The 15,996-nt window shown below is 37.6% G+C and overlaps 1 protein-coding gene and 1 long non-coding RNA gene across 3 annotated transcripts in view; one reads left to right on the forward strand and one right to left on the reverse strand.

Annotated features, from left to right (window-relative positions):
* LOC136848264 (adipose-secreted signaling protein) overlaps positions 1-2,385 on the forward strand; it is a 26,688-nt gene extending 24,303 nt beyond the window's left edge. For both annotated transcript variants that reach the window (XR_010855985.1, XR_010855987.1), the window contains exon 7: positions 2,258-2,385. The gene's annotated coding sequence lies outside the window, so the exon portion shown is untranslated. The remainder of the gene's footprint in view (positions 1-2,257) is intronic.
* LOC136848266 (uncharacterized) lies at positions 1,761-15,178 on the reverse strand. Its single transcript, XR_010855989.1, has 3 exons — positions 14,986-15,178; positions 11,433-11,579; positions 1,761-5,551 (listed from the first exon to the last, which is right to left on the reverse strand). It is a non-coding gene; the product is annotated as an uncharacterized lncRNA (long non-coding RNA).
* Between the last annotated feature and the right edge of the window lie 818 nt (positions 15,179-15,996).

Raw genomic sequence — 15,996 nt, forward strand, 5'->3', positions numbered from 1 at the left:
TCATGATAGTTTAGGGGGATTGCCTGTGCCTCATGTCTGCTTGCTTGTGAATGAGAGGGGAAAAAAAGCAAGAGGGTATATTGATGTGTTCCATACCCAAAAGCGATGTGGCTATTGTTGTTGTCGTTTTACTATATATGTAAGGGAATCAGTTGTGTTAGTGAACAGTTATTGTTACATGGTTAGGGTTAGAGATTTCAGGAAGTTTCTGCCTAAAACCTAGTATATATTCCAGTTATCCATGTTAATGTTTATTGTAACTGTTACCAAAGCTTTATGTATACATGTTAATGAACAGTTGATTATAAATGTATAATCTTCAATGCCTTCTTATCATAAGAGATGTACACACACGAACGCAAACGATGATTATGATTACGTATTAAGTAGCATAACCAGACCACACACCGAGTTAAAAATTCTTAACTCTAATAGGGCTGGTCAGATACATATAATAAGATTGTTAACCTGTTGCGTAGCAGTGCTAAAAGTGTTCAGGGTGATTTTTTATAGCCTTTTAATTGGAAATTTCAGCAGGTAGTATATGAATCACAATGTTGGTGTTTACAGTTGTTAAAATTCAGTTATCTTGGAAAAGATCTCTTGTTAGCAAGAGAGTATAGAAGGTAAAACAATTTACAGTTGTTCAGGAAAACCCAAGTTCTTAATGCAAATGAAAAAAAAGTAACGGTAGGTACTTCTCTGTACATACAGTATGGGTCAGATTATTGTACAGTATTTCAGTAGTGCTACCATTACTCTGGGAGTGTACTCTTTTGTTTTACTGGGACAGTTCTACATGATAGTTGTTTTTCAAGCATTACATTGAGCAAGCACTGAATCTATCCCACTTTCTGATGTGCATCAGCGGTGAAATATGCAAAGCACGAGATTTTGAAAGGTAGAATGTACTACTTAAAAGTTTTGCTTTCATTCAGTGCACCTCGTTTTCCTTTTCAGTGTAATTTAGAGCTCAACACAGTGGCAGTGCAGTTGCACACGTAACTATCTGTGATACAAGTAACTGATCGTTTAGTAGAAAAAAAAGGTCATGGTTGTGTGGTACATTGTGGATTTCATAGATGTATAAGTATATTAGCACCTGTAAACTATTGTAACACTCTGTCTTGGAACAGCACCTTGTATACAATACAATTTGTAAACAATGTATGAACAAGATACTAGTTGCAGCATAATTATACTAAATCAGTACAGTATTGTAATTTGCAAATGACCATAATGTGACTGAATCAGCAGTGTATGTCAAGACATCAAGAAAATGTGTATTAGCAAGATATTAATTTTTGAAGTAATTTTAGAATAATCTGACGAAATCAGTGGCATAGAACAATGCAAAGCCTTTCGTCTTCGGATGGAGTTACGTATTGGTTTTTCAATGTGATGGTGCTTTTTTTGTGATGGTATAATACTCAGCTAGGTTTATTAGTTGTATTAGAAGTAAACAGTTACTACAAACAAACAAACACTAACAACTTGACTCAGTTCAGGTAGGAGGTATCCAGTGTCTTAATTCCAATCAACCTTTTCATAGACTGCTGTTGTGTTGTAAGCTAGGGCTGCAAATATAATTTCTCACAGGCACTGTTGAACATCGTTATATTTTTAGCAAACTTTGTTTCACAATTTTCACATTGAAGCAAGACTTAATAATGAGGCAAACAAAAATTGTATTTAAGGCTTCATGTAATTAGATATAAAGAATTAATAGAACTTTAAATGGAGGCAAAAAAAAGAAGAGATTGTATTTAAGGCTTTATTTATGTAATCTAGATGCAAAGAATTAATAGAACTTGAAAGAGCACTGAATTCCAACATTAAGATTTACAAGTAATATTTTCCAAATAACTTAATTCAGTTTCTTTGCCAGCAATGTTACACGTGCAGATAGCTGCGAGAAACTGTGGTCTTGGTACCAGCTGGCAAACAAGTTCTGCGCAATTGGGAGGAGGTCAAGTAATTCTGCTTAATCTAATATAATCAATCACCCAAGCAGGCTAAGAAGCACCAGTATTTCATCTGCGTTAGGCACCAAGAGGAGACTTCATTGAAGCAACTGTTGTGGTTGCTGACAGGAACTATTCAATTTATTGTAAATTCTGCAGGGAAACCTCAGCAGGAAGGTCCCAAGGTAAAAAGATAGCCAGCACACATTCAGCCTTCCCAATTCCTGAGGATTAATGCTGTAGTATAAAACATGCATCAACACTGTTGTTCAAATAAAATTTTCATTTTTCAGGAAGAATACTGTACTACAACTTCAAGATGGATAAGAAAAGTATAAGGAAAAAGGATGTGCTAATTAAGATCCAAACAACTAAGACGTTCATTCAAGTCCCACTTGACTAGAAACCATGTGGTGCAAAGTTTCTCATGGTGGAGGCCTATTGAACAAGTTGGAGAATTGGGAGATCTTTTGCTGTTATATCCAAGGGATGCTTCCTAATTCTCCCTGCAGTACCATCAACATAGCTGCGCTGAAGGCTGTCTTGCTGGAGGCATTTGGATGTCTCAGGCCAACTATATTAAACACGCATGTTGTACCAAGGTTTCTTCAAGTGACTACTGAAGAATTGATGAGAATGAGAGGTGATTGAATTTGCTTTCAAATTAAATTTAACAGTACCATCAAAGACATGATATCCACAGTTCATGTCTGCATGATCCTAAAAATGTGGAGGCCAATTTTAAGTCCAACCCAACGTTCCTCTGGCAAGCTTACTCTGGTGAACAAACTGTGAAAAGGCTTTGTTACATTGTTAAACATGAGGGATTTTTGCTTTTATCCACAATGTAATTCATCCAGTAGAACAGTGCAAGTAGCAGCTCCCTCAGTAGTTGTACTGTCACCTCTTCTCATTCTGAAGATATGATGATGGAGGCATATTATAAGAAAGAAACTTGAAGATGCTTCTACTGGCTCCCTGTCAGACGAATGCTGAAGAATTGATGAGAATCTTGCTGTTGCACTTTCAAGTTGTGATCAGCAGCACCATCATAAAAACCAAATTATTTATTAGGTCACTTGAAGTTTCTTCCAGTAAATTCCCTTTCAGATAAATGAGGATGCTGTGTTGTTAATCCTAAGGGACAAATGAATATGTATGCTTGTTGCCCCTAAGGGACACCACTCCAGCAGTGTCATCAAAGAAGCTAAACCCAAGATTACTGTTTCTTTTCACCTCTTCACTTTTCGAAAGCAGTTTGAGGCAATTATGGATTTCTACCTCTGAGTTTTGCAGCCAACTTCCTTCCCCATGAAACAGAATTGGGACCAGATTTTACGTAGATCCTGAAGGATACTTGCTTTCACATTCCATTCATCCAGCAGTACCAATGAAGTAGTTTCTCCTAAAGTTACTGACACTACCCTCTTTTTTTTTCTTAGGGTTCAGGGTGTTGCAAGCAATTATAAGACTAACCACTTCCAATAATTTTGGCCAACTCTCCTTTCAAATGAGTACTGAGCATTGGTGATAAAAGTTTCTTGCGCTATTGAGACTGAGGGATGTTTACTTCCACATTCCAATTCATCCATCAATACCAGCAAAGCTAGTTGCAGCATGGTTGTCACTACCCTTTTTTTCCTGAAGGTGTTTAGGTTGATGGAGGCCAGGAAGACTTTGACCAGTTACACTTAAAAAAAAAAAAAAATCAACAAAATTGATGAGACTGACCCTTTGCCCTGACCATATTGATGTGATTGACCCTTTGCCTTGTCAGGCTGAACTGTTGAGGTGCATGTCTGAGGACAAATATAGAATACTTCCTGAACTACAGGGGCGACTTTTGGAGCTACAGAGTATCTTGTTGTAGTGATCTATTGCCTGGCATGGGAGCTCAATCCACTAGTGCCCAAATTGGACCTGGGGATTTGTAACGTGGTAGTCACTGTCTGCAGCAGGAACTGTTAGATCCTGCCATCCAAGTGGTCCTCACCTGGGAATTTGCAACATATCTCAATCCCAGTCTCACCTATATGGGTTCCATGATGCCTGCAAGAATGGGCTGAACACCTTTCTAGACCTTGTCAATTTGTCGCTCCAATCTAGCCTCAGTGTGCCACACGTAGTTCTCCAATTTCCTGAAACAAGTAGTCGAGACAATCCAGCAGTCTCTTGTCAATTGGAGGAAGTTGCTGAATCGTTAGTACCATTACCATCAGCTTCTTTACAGCTGCAATAGCTTTTGCACCTTTGCTCATGGAGTTCATATGTAGTTTTGAGTTTTTTGAAGGCTGCAGCACTGGCTTTTTTCAACCCTGCAAGATTGATCTACCATTCGACTTTCCAAAGGTGAAGTGGTCATTGTTTCACCATTTGGCCTTAAATTCATTCATCTCCAAATAATGGGTAGATGCTTATTGACGACAAATTCTTATAATCTGATACTGGACCCTTTTGCTAGTCTGTTTCCATTGTCTGCTGCCAACCTTTGATCTGGTATATGGAATTGTCACCACTAAGTTTTACCTAAATGATGTCACTCACATACTGTGATGAGGCCATGTTTTAACTGTCTGGAGGAATCATGCAGTTTCTTCTTCATTCACGTATCAGCCATCCCTCCTGTTACTGGCATGTGCTTAACCCTCTTGTCCCCAGTTTTGTGGAGCAAAATGCTGTTGCCTTCAAACACACCATTTTACTGTTTACAACAAAATCAGGTATTCATTTGGGAAAAACTTTGATATGGGCTTATTTCTCTCATTGCAGCAATTTGTCTGTTTAGACTGTTAAAATTTCACGACTGCACAGTTGTTGTTAAGCCTTCTGGACGGAGTTCCTGAGTGGATGAAAGTGCTTTGGTTCAGCTGTTACAAAGCCCTGATTGTTAAGCTATGTAAGTAGAGAGAAATTCCCAACAAATTATGCATCTGACTTTGATCCCATTAAAGCTTTTGCCAAGTGCTTTTGCAAACTTAGCCAAGCTATTATTTCCATCAATTCAAATTTGTTGCAGATAAATTAACTCCCATTTTGTTTTGTTGAGCCGTTTCTAAAATTGCATTTGTTAGAATGGAATATGGGATTCAGGGCATTTAGACCAAGCACTGGAGCCCCTGATACATTTGCTGCAAGAATTTCTTGATATGGCTTCCTAACATTAGCAAACTCATCAATATTGAGGTTAATTCTTCCACCAAAACTGCTACATGGTTAATCAGCAGATTGACCTTCATGGCATGTGTTTCTTCATATGAGATTCATAGCAAGAATCTTCTTCACTTAATTTTTGTAGCATAAATTTTCTTCATTTGAGATTTGTAGCAAGAATTTCTTCACTTGAGATTCTTGGCACGAATTTCCTCCACTTTATATTCGTAGCAAGAATTTTCTCCACTCGAGATGTGTAGCATAAATTTCTTCACTTATGAAAGCCAAAATGGAGTTCAAGGTTTGTCTCTACAATACCACTGACTGGTTTATGTCATGCTGTTTGGATCAGTGGAGTTGTGCAGGCCTTAAAAACTTCTTCAGTCAGTGAATTCAACAGAATTCATTGCGCAAGTTGAAAGAACAACACAATGAACCTGTGAAACAAAGAAACTATTAAAATATGAAATAGCAATTAAAGAAAAAACACAGTAACTAAAAGAAATGATAATTTACATATGAACACCTGATATTGCATACAGATTACCATGTAACTTTTTTTTTCTTAGATAATTGCCCATTAGAATGCAGATACAATACAGCCATTATTGAGAGTATATATGAAGTGAATATTAAACTAATTTAACGGAGGTAAAACTAATCGGCTTAAGAATCATGAAGACACTGATATTGTCTTTGATAAACCAAACTGACTACAGTACATGGACAAAATGCTTGAACTTCCTATTCACTTGAATAAGTCAGGGTGTCTTACCACCTACAAATCTCCTACTAAATCTAGTCTGGTCTCATGACATACAACTAACCTTTCAAACATTCAACAGCAGCCTTGCTCCTGCAAACAGAGGAGTCACTCGTGTTTAGATAAAACAGGTTCTAACAAGCAGGCTCTTGTCCACGGAGCCAAAATTCTACGGCATTTTGTAAGTTTTCAGTCAGCTGACTGGAACCATTCTTGATCACTCATCCCAAGAGGCTACAATGGTTCATGGAATCATGCTCAGTAAGCTGATGTCCAAGATCAAATCCAACAATTCCTGGTTCATTATTTTGAATGGCAACCTCAGTCATATACACTTCTCACTCAAATGAGCATCTTGAAACTTCATAAACCCACTATGCAACGTCACAGTTTTAAATATGAAACAAATTCACATGTACAGCCTGTGCTAAATATTGCTTCTGTGGTACCTAAATATCACCAAATTATTTTAGGTGACCTCATTCGCAAATTGTGTCAACAGGAATAGTGAACAGCTCTCCTAGAGAGGGCTGGCCTGAAGGATCAGACTTATTTTACGTGGCTAAGAACCAATTGGTTACTTAGCAACGGGACCTACAGCTCGTTATGGAATCCAAACCACATAGTGAGAAATGAATTTCTATCACCAGAAATAAATTCCTCTAATTCTTCATTAGCTGGCCGGAGACTCAAACTCAGGCCTAGCGAGTGCTAGCCCACAACTCTACCGACTCGCCCAATGAGGAACTTTGATATAGTACAAGCATATTTATTTTTATACAGTATGTAGAACTAGTTCTGCATGTACTGTAGGTGACATAGTACATTTTGGTCATTACACTGCATAAACAAATGTAAATTTAGACCTAATTTCTGGCATTCAAAACACTTTTAAACAAGTTTTAAATTTCATCATGGGGCTTTTTTTTTGCATCTTACATATTTGAAATATATTTTATAATTTTAATTTTTAATAAATTAATGCTGTATACTGGGATCTGTTAAAATGAGATGGTATTATTTTATTAATAAAAATCCTTCAACCATCATGTCAGGAAAAAGTAATGCTTATTGTGCAAGTTTTGTAGAAGTTTGTCATTTTACACAAATGTTCCCATACCCCTAACAAAGGGTTCACTTCAGCAAGCTACATACAAAATACATTTTCATAGAATTTATGTATAACTGTATCATAAATACTGCTCTGTGGAAATAATTGTATTTGTCACTTGAAAGTAAAAAAAAAAAAAAAAAGCAAACTTGGTTATCATTCGAGATTTGTCATACTTTTACATGTGGCTTTGTTGGTTTTATTGAGAAATGATAGCACTGCTTGAAATCACTTTTAAAACATATAATATTCTAGAAAGGTTTGACAGAGATACTGCTGCATGTAACTGAAGGTTTTATGTAGTATAACTACATGTTTACTTATGAAATGTAATAACTTTTTATAAACTAGAATTTATTGTAACAATGTCTGTTCTTATATAAAACACTTGCATAACCTAATTACTGTACTGTACTTCTGCCAGTGTCGAGTGACATACAATTTCTGTGAGCTTTTTTCACAAAGAAATGTGCACTGGCGCAAGAAATTCCTGGGAAGCTGTTGACTCCTTCTTTTATCCCTTAGGAAATCTGTTTTACCAATGTTTGATATCAGTTCATATGACATACTTTAATATGCTAAACGACTGAGAAAAAGCACTGATATTTTGTAAGTTACTTCATTCCCATCATGTTCAGTTATCATTCAACTGTCCAAGTTTAATGAATATACCTGAATAAAGCTAGCAACCTGTTTTTGTTCCCTTACAAATTTTGAAATTGTTTACGCAGAAATACAACTTACGGTTCGACATAGGCCGCTTCTACAGATAAATGTAAAAGCCAGTTTTAATCAAATGAAAATCTAGAATAACACTGCAGTGGCTCTTTATCTTGCACTCACGGGCAATGCAATAACACCAGCTTATTGTTGGCTTCTTTGATGTCATGATTACTTTAAAATGCAAATTCTCAACTACTGTAGGTTTTCCTCACATTTTAGTTGGGGAAGGTCACTATTCTCCCGGTTATAATCGTTTGCTGTACATAAGGGCATGGCAGAATGGCTGCCTAAAACCGTTTTTTCAATCGAACTGTTTTGTCAATACAAACCAAAACCTTATTAGGGCCTATTACTGCCCAGCACTCAAAAATTGCCAGCTATCAAGCATTACGGAAAATTGGGATTAAATTAATAGATGATACTGCAGTCAGCCAGATGTATGCCACAATGGATGTAGTATTACTGAATGCTGAAGAAACGCTAATGAAACCAATATACTAGAATCTAGCTCAAAAAGAGATACAACACAGACATGCTCTGCCTACAGAGAAAACACATCTCGATGATATGGCAAGAATCATATTTTCACTGGGCAAACCCGTACCTGAACACCTAAAACAAAATGCCATAAAATCAGGTCATACATAACAAAACCTAACTAATGTGGAAACAATCAACTGTGGGCACAACACAGTAACAGCTAACTTAACCATTCAGTCTGCAAATCAAATCATGATGCAAATACATATGTCATCAACTACGTTCAAGCCAGGCCCAAAGAATATGCATTCTATTCATTTGTACAGAACCTAAAAGTCCAGTATTACAGGACAAAACCGGTGTGACCACCAATGCAGCAGATTGAAGTTACACATGAAAATGGTAGCTAGCCTTTGAAAGAGATGAATCGGGAAAAAATCTAACAGCACAGCTGAATAAATAAATATCTCAAGAAATGTAAAATGCAAATTTAAAAAGAAAAGCCTAACTCAGAACTACTGAATTCCTCGTTACCTGATAAGAGACTGCCAACAATAAACTATAAAAAAATTAAACTTGAAACAAATAAGTGACAAAATGAAAGGGGTTATTTAATAATAACTTGTTACCACAGGACCCGAAAACAAACATTAATCAGCTGGACCTACTGGTAAGATCAAGAGTCCAGTACGTACAAGACATATATACAGGACCTCAAAAAACTCAAGATAAAAGCAGTAACTAACATGACATTACACCATCCCAGTCTTATGCAAATAAAGATGGGCAGAAAATTCTCTCAACAGCAGCAAGTAATCCTATCCACACAATAATCCAGCCTCAGAAAACTGTGCTGACAGCTTTTAATCTCGAACACACACTGAACACACTTTCAACCCAAACTACAAGGCTGCACCAACTTGTGAACTGAAACTGATTGATAAGAGTAGTGCAAATGAAATTAAAACAGCCTCCATTACTTTTCAAATTAATGAAAACAACTGCTTCTGAGAAATATGTAGATGAGTGGGTCTTAGAAAAGGTAGATCATTTATGTCACCTAAAGACAACACAACTGAAAAACATGGAGTGAGTTAGAATACTCATAAATAACGTCCCTTATGCAAACGGCAAATGCCTGTAATGAATAAAATCCCACTATGCAATGGAAATATGAGCACTGACTAGGCTGTACAAGACTGAGTTCAATCTCTTTGATATTTAGTAACATGCATATCTTATGCTAATCCCAAACATAAACGAGTTTTCCGGGTACACTGCTTCAAAACACGATACACGTTCCCTACCAGCAGCTAACCTACTACTGTACTTGAGCAATCTGACTAATGAAATGCAGATGTGATTGTGAATCACAAATGGCCCACAATGGCAGCTGTTTTTGCTATGGAGGTCATCATTAATACAAGCTACAAGGTCACTAACCTTTAAGTCATCGGAAAGGGGTTCATTGATGGGAGGTGGATATTAAACAAGGCCAATATCTCACATGCAACAATGCTATTACTGTATTACTGCTAAGGATGATATTAGCAAGCATTCTGAGTGTTCCTAAAGCAATACTGTACATGTCCCCTACCAGCCTCAGATCAACTTCTGTATGGATGGAGGGATGGATTGTGAAATTTAGGGTAAAGCCCAAGCACTGGGACCTATTTTGGTCATTCAGCGCCACAGTGGAATGAAATACCTTGATGATTAATGAAATGTAAATGAAGGTGATGCTAACCTACAGGGAGTGACATAGTACAAACCATATTTCATTTTAAAAATATATATACTATATATGTATAAAATATGAAAATACAAAAAATTAAAATACAAATAAAAGTACAGGTGCATCCACTTGTATGCATTAGAATATTGAGACAATAATTATTCCTCCCCATAAGATCTGCTTGCAAAAATGCAAGTGGCCCAAATGGGGGCATTTCAAAAAGAAAGTCATGGGCAGAAAGTCACTCAGTCATTAACATGGACACCATCTGAAGGAGTTCAGTCATGAAGTAAGCTTGATATAGTTAGTCTTTAGCCCTTTTTAATTTGAAAATTACAGTCAGGGTTAAAGTTATGTACAAAGCCTGAGGACTTGGGGACCGTTAATTTCACATTTTGAAAGCCCCTGAAAAAATGATCCCTTCAACCATGTTGAAGAGTTGCACTGGCAGGATCAGCATGAAAGAGAGATGGACAAATGAACTCCAAGCTTATCTATGCATGATGGTCACTATATACAAACTGAAACCCTTTGGCTATGTACGAGTAACTGCTACGACAAGGTGTGTGTGTGTGTGTGTATGTGACAGGAAAACTGCCATATAGATGAGAAGCCCTCATTCATGCAGATTTATTTGTGATGGTCTACCTTTGTTCCACATTCAACTGATATCCGCTCAACTGTGTGGCGAGTTCATATGTTTGCTGCATAAAATGTACTGTGACGACAAACATCCCCTGCACTCTTCTTGACCTGGCCTAACTGTTTCTGCTGAAAGACTAGGCAGACCATTGCAATCAGCAGAATGGCATTTTCTAGTATATTAGGCTTAATACTATCTTCAAATATCTAAGGGAGAAGCAAATTCATTCCTGCTTTCTGCTGAGGTCTCCTGAATTCAGGTGTATCAGTCTATTGTCTATTCTCTCATAATTAATCACTTATCACCTTTTCCTATCTGCAGGCAGATTTCCCGGTGGAGCCCTCTTGGGTTTATAGGTTGACAACTCACTCCATAAGAGTTTTCAGCATAAGATTTATGGAAGGAAAGAAAGGAGTGGCAATAGGGTACGACAGACACACGACCTAGACAAAAACGGACAGCTTCCCTTCCTGCAGATCTATCCATGACACTTAACCCTTGTACCAAGTTTCAAATCCCTTTAAACATTTAAACATGTACAAGCTGCGATGAAAAGGTAGGCTGACACACACGCACACACATGTGAACAGACAGATAATGGTCCAACTTTATCCCATATTTAATCCATTAAACCATGTAAATTAGGATGGCATGGTTTTGTGACATACACAGCTGAATCTTTCATGAACATCCATACATGATGGTCCACCTTTTCACCAAGTCAGACCAGAATTCCTTCTCTCGTTGAGAATAGTTGCAATGTCGAGGTAACCGTGACAGATAAAGACTTAAGCATACACAGGCTAATGGAAACAGATGACAATCTCCTTCAATGCCCCTCTACACAGTACATGAATATTTACCTTTAAGCCTTATTCTGACTGAAGGTGGTAAATGCGAGTCACACTGTTACACAGGCTGAGCGAAGATCTCCCTCGAAGCACATCTTTCCATGACGGTTGAACTTTGTACCAAGGGTGGCCAGATTCCTTTCAACCATGTAAAAGGAGCTGCAATGTCAAGGTGAATTTAGAAAGACACAGAAATAAACACAATCAAACCAAAGAAAGAACTAGTCCCCCTAACTTAGTCAGCAGGGAAATAATGCCTGTGATTAATGATATGGAACCGATATCAATAACAATTATCAACTATATCTGCATGAATGATTTTAAAGTTTCTCCAATCTACAAAAAGGTACATATTATATATAAGTGCACATAAAAAATAAAGTGCTACAAAAGTGACTTGCACTGAGAACACCAATTCACTGATAACATACGGCAAGTCTTAAAAAGACTACCACTACATACCAACAGCTGCAAAGCATTGTTGCATGTGTGTGTACAAAATGGTGGAACTGACTTCAGATGCATGACTAAAAATAATCAGAAAGGTTACTGGTTAAGAAATCAATGACCTTACCAAAAATTGATTTATAAAATAAAAAGTAAAAAACGCGCCAAAGTTTCTTCGGTGCACTCGAGTTTTCTGTACGGCGTATAATGCTGTATGAAATGCTCAGCCACGGCCCATGAAACTCTCTGCCAGAGAGGTGGCCTGTGTTGTTGGCACCTACAGCAGTGCCAGATGCATGACCACGGCTAACTTTAATCTTAAAATAAAAACTACAGAGGCTACAATTTGTTATGTTTGCTGATTGGAGGATGAATGATCAAAGGGTGGTCAGAAAAAGTGTGGACGGACAGACAAGCAGCCATCTCAATAGTATTCCTTTACAGAAAACTAAAAGGATTCTTACAATGTATCATCCCAACAACATAAAATGTTGTGGTTTACAAACTAACATCGAGAGTCTGCACAAATCACAATACTATCAAGTCACCCTTTTGGTGCAATCATCATCTTGTGCTTGTGTTTAAATACCAAATTCTTTCAGAGTAAGTGATTAAACCTACAACCCAATATGCACAGTCTTACTTTCCCTTCTCCATTCCTCAGTGAATCTAAACCTTTCTCAACCCCATAGGGGGTTAATGCCATCAGTGCACCTCATGTGGTGCACTCTACGCATTACCAGAGGTTCTTTGCAGCATCCCTTTGGCCCTTAGCTGCAACCCCTTTCAATCCTTTTACTGTACCTCCGTTCATATTTTCTCTCTTCCATCTTACTTTCCATCCTCTATCTATTTTTTCATACTGCAAAAGCAAGGTTTTCCTCTTGTAGCACTTTCAAAACCTTTTACATACCCTCAACAACCCCAAGGTCCAGCATTTGGCCTTTGGCCAAAATTTCATACTCCATTCCATTTCTAAATATCTCAAGTAGTTTTGGCTGACAGTGTCAACTACTGGAGCTCAGAATATCACAGGCAATGCGGCTTCCTAGCCATGCACTGACCAACCTCAGGTAAAGAATCACCTCTAAGTGACGTTGAAGGGGAGATATGGGGAGCTCCCATTGCCAGGTAGGCAAGGTGTGCAAAGTTCATTTGAGAAGTTCTGGTATTTTACTCTAACACCAGTTCCCAGTACTAAAGTCTTGCTTTTTTCTTATTTTTCAACATGCTTGATAGGAAAAGCATACTAAAATTTATCATAGATATACTCTTACCAAGATATTCACAGTTACGTTTAGCCTGTTTCAACTATTTTGCCCATGGGGATAGTGGTAAATACAGCATTCTGATGAGTGGCTGGTATTAAAAGCAAAAATTTCCCAAATCTTTATGTGCCACTTAAAATTAAGTGCCCTAGGTTAAGTTAAGTCAGGACAAGGGGTCCAGAGAGGTAAAGTTATGATGCATTCCTGTATTTTACTTCCACAGTGGTCTGGCTTACGTGAGGTACGGGTTCCAACGCAGCCAGAAGTTAAGTTCGGTTAGGTAAAGTTAGCTTGGGATGCACCCCTGTAACTGACCTCACTACATTTTCACGCTTTACAAGTTTTTTGGGGGGTTTTTAACTGCTAACACTCGTCACCTAAGCATTTTTCTGACCAATTACATTAGGATTTATGAATTCCCTAATACACTGCACTCAGATTTGGTTTTCCCACACCAACATACCCAAATTTTCAACAACGTCTCCCATTAATGCTAAAAATAAAAATCAAAGGTTTGCACCAACAATTGCCTAGGTAATAGGAATGTGTGAGACATGAGCTAACTAAATGCAGCTAAAAAATCATTGGGTTAATTCAAGTCTTGTTAGCCTAATTCCCCCTGCCTTTACTCTAAGAAAAAAAAAACCTTTGACATCTAAACCTCTGTTTGCCTAGTGTTCTGGTAAAATCTGATGATAGCTAGCCCTATACCTCCCCACCAACACACACACACGCTATCTGACCATTTAATTTTTTTTAATGCCATTTAATCTGCCCTGCGCACAGGCCCAGAGTAAGCCCTAATTCTAGAGAAAAATCTCGTGGGGCTCCACATTTAGTACCAGCTTCTAAGGGTTGAACGTACGGTAGAACTATAGGGTAGCTCCGCATTGCCGACGGCACTATAACTTTACTTTTTCTACAGTTTTTTGGTTGCTAATTATGAATTTACCTTTCATTTTTGGTGCTCGAGTCTAATTAACCTGTAATTAACCCCTGAAGTCCATCCAACAAGGGGTTTCCATACGTGATCTTCACAAGACAGAGCACGGGTACGTCTGTTTCGAACGGTTCATATCCCGTCCGGCAAGTGCAATAACTTGTTAACGTATGGGTACCCAAACACCCCCAGGGCCAGTACTAAACATGGCGAAGGGACATTCCATTTGGCCGACAACAAACAGATGCACCGCCAGGATCAGAACCCCCAAAAGTGTAGAAAAAACCAGTTGAAAAGGTAAAAACAGGCACGGAGCTAATATATAGAATTACCGATAACTCATAGGCTACACCCCTCTCTAGCCTAGCCTACAGTATATTGTCGAAAATTTTTTATCAATATACCCTAGGCTGTTAGGCGTTCCCAGTGCAGTGCTCTTCTGTAAAATTATCCTGACCTACCAATCCTAACTTAGGATAAACCAACACACTAAGCAACCCTAAAGAGATAAGACAGGCTAACAAGTATAATAGGCCTGGGCTGAAATTTCATTTGGATTCTGATCAAAATGGCACCTAAAAACTGCATTTTAATGGGGGTATCATACTGAGAGATGGGTATTACCCAGACATGGGGGGTTCTCATCTTTCTGACAAAGTGTCAAGCAATTACTATTTTTCGCCCTTTAATAAAAAAAAGTTTTTTTCAATATCCAATAAGCCTACACTGCTTTTAATTACCAAGGCTTACTCTTAAGAGGTTTAATAAGCTTAAGCTACCATTCATGCATTCCTGGAATAAGAATTAATTTTCACCGAGCACGTGGGTCACTTTTACCCGTGTGCCTTAGGTCAAGGTCTGAAGATTGAACAAATTTTTACCTTTTCCATAAAAAAACACAATATCTTACCTTCTCATAAATCCTTTACCCTTTTGCTAATTCTCGCTCCCCTTCTGTTTCTGGTTAATTCTTCCTAAGGAGCTAAAAACCAACAAATATTTTACAATGTGGCGTTCCAGAAAAGACAGTTCTTCCAGGACAGGCACTCCAGACTCCAGCGTCCATGATGTCACGTGATTTTGTTATCCTTGGCAGCTCACACAAATTGGAATATTTTACTGTAAAATTTATCGTGTTAACTTTTAGTTTTGAATGATTGTCTGATGTATTGAGATCATAATAAAACTACGAGTGTTTTTATTGTAAGTTTCATTGCAAGTGATACTTGGAAAAAAGTCCACCTAAATTTATCTGGAAACAATTGTTTGAAAAAGAATTCATAATAAATTCTTGATGTTGATACAACTGCCAGCAAAGTTTACCATCGCGTCTCAAAACTTTTTTAAAAATCTACAAGAATCTCTCAGGCACAACTCAAGAAGCAATGATTGACATAATATCAAATGTCCATTCAAAAAACCAAATTTAAGAAAGGCTAAAGCTAATAAAAAAAATTATCTTACAAGGTTACAGACTAGCTCTGGTGAAACTGAAAATCAACTGTTTTATCTATAACAGAATCTGACATATGGCATTAAAAATCTTAGCTCCCATCCAGAAAAAGAGTATATTTGCAATCAAGCATTCACTTTAGATCCTATCAAAAGCCAACAGATTTTTGTATTGACAAAATAACGCATATTTCCTCCATTTTTAGACCTAACTCCCGTCCGCTTTTGCATAAAGTACCAGTCTTAACCAACATTTTCTAGTATTATTTAAACACATAGGACTACAGGTTCGCACCAGCAAAGTCATCAGTAATATCACTTGTAACTTAAGTTATTAAAAGTACTGTATTTCGCAATCGCCAAACTCATCATGCATTGTGAGTCTAGAAGTGCTATCACTACTGATCAGAGCTAGACTCATAAGATTAATTACAGTAAAGCAAGATAAACATTCATTCTATAGATATGA

Source organism: Macrobrachium rosenbergii, chromosome 18 (assembly GCF_040412425.1).
Source record: "Macrobrachium rosenbergii isolate ZJJX-2024 chromosome 18, ASM4041242v1, whole genome shotgun sequence".
In the NCBI taxonomy this organism is placed as follows: Eukaryota; Metazoa; Arthropoda; class Malacostraca; order Decapoda; family Palaemonidae; genus Macrobrachium; species Macrobrachium rosenbergii.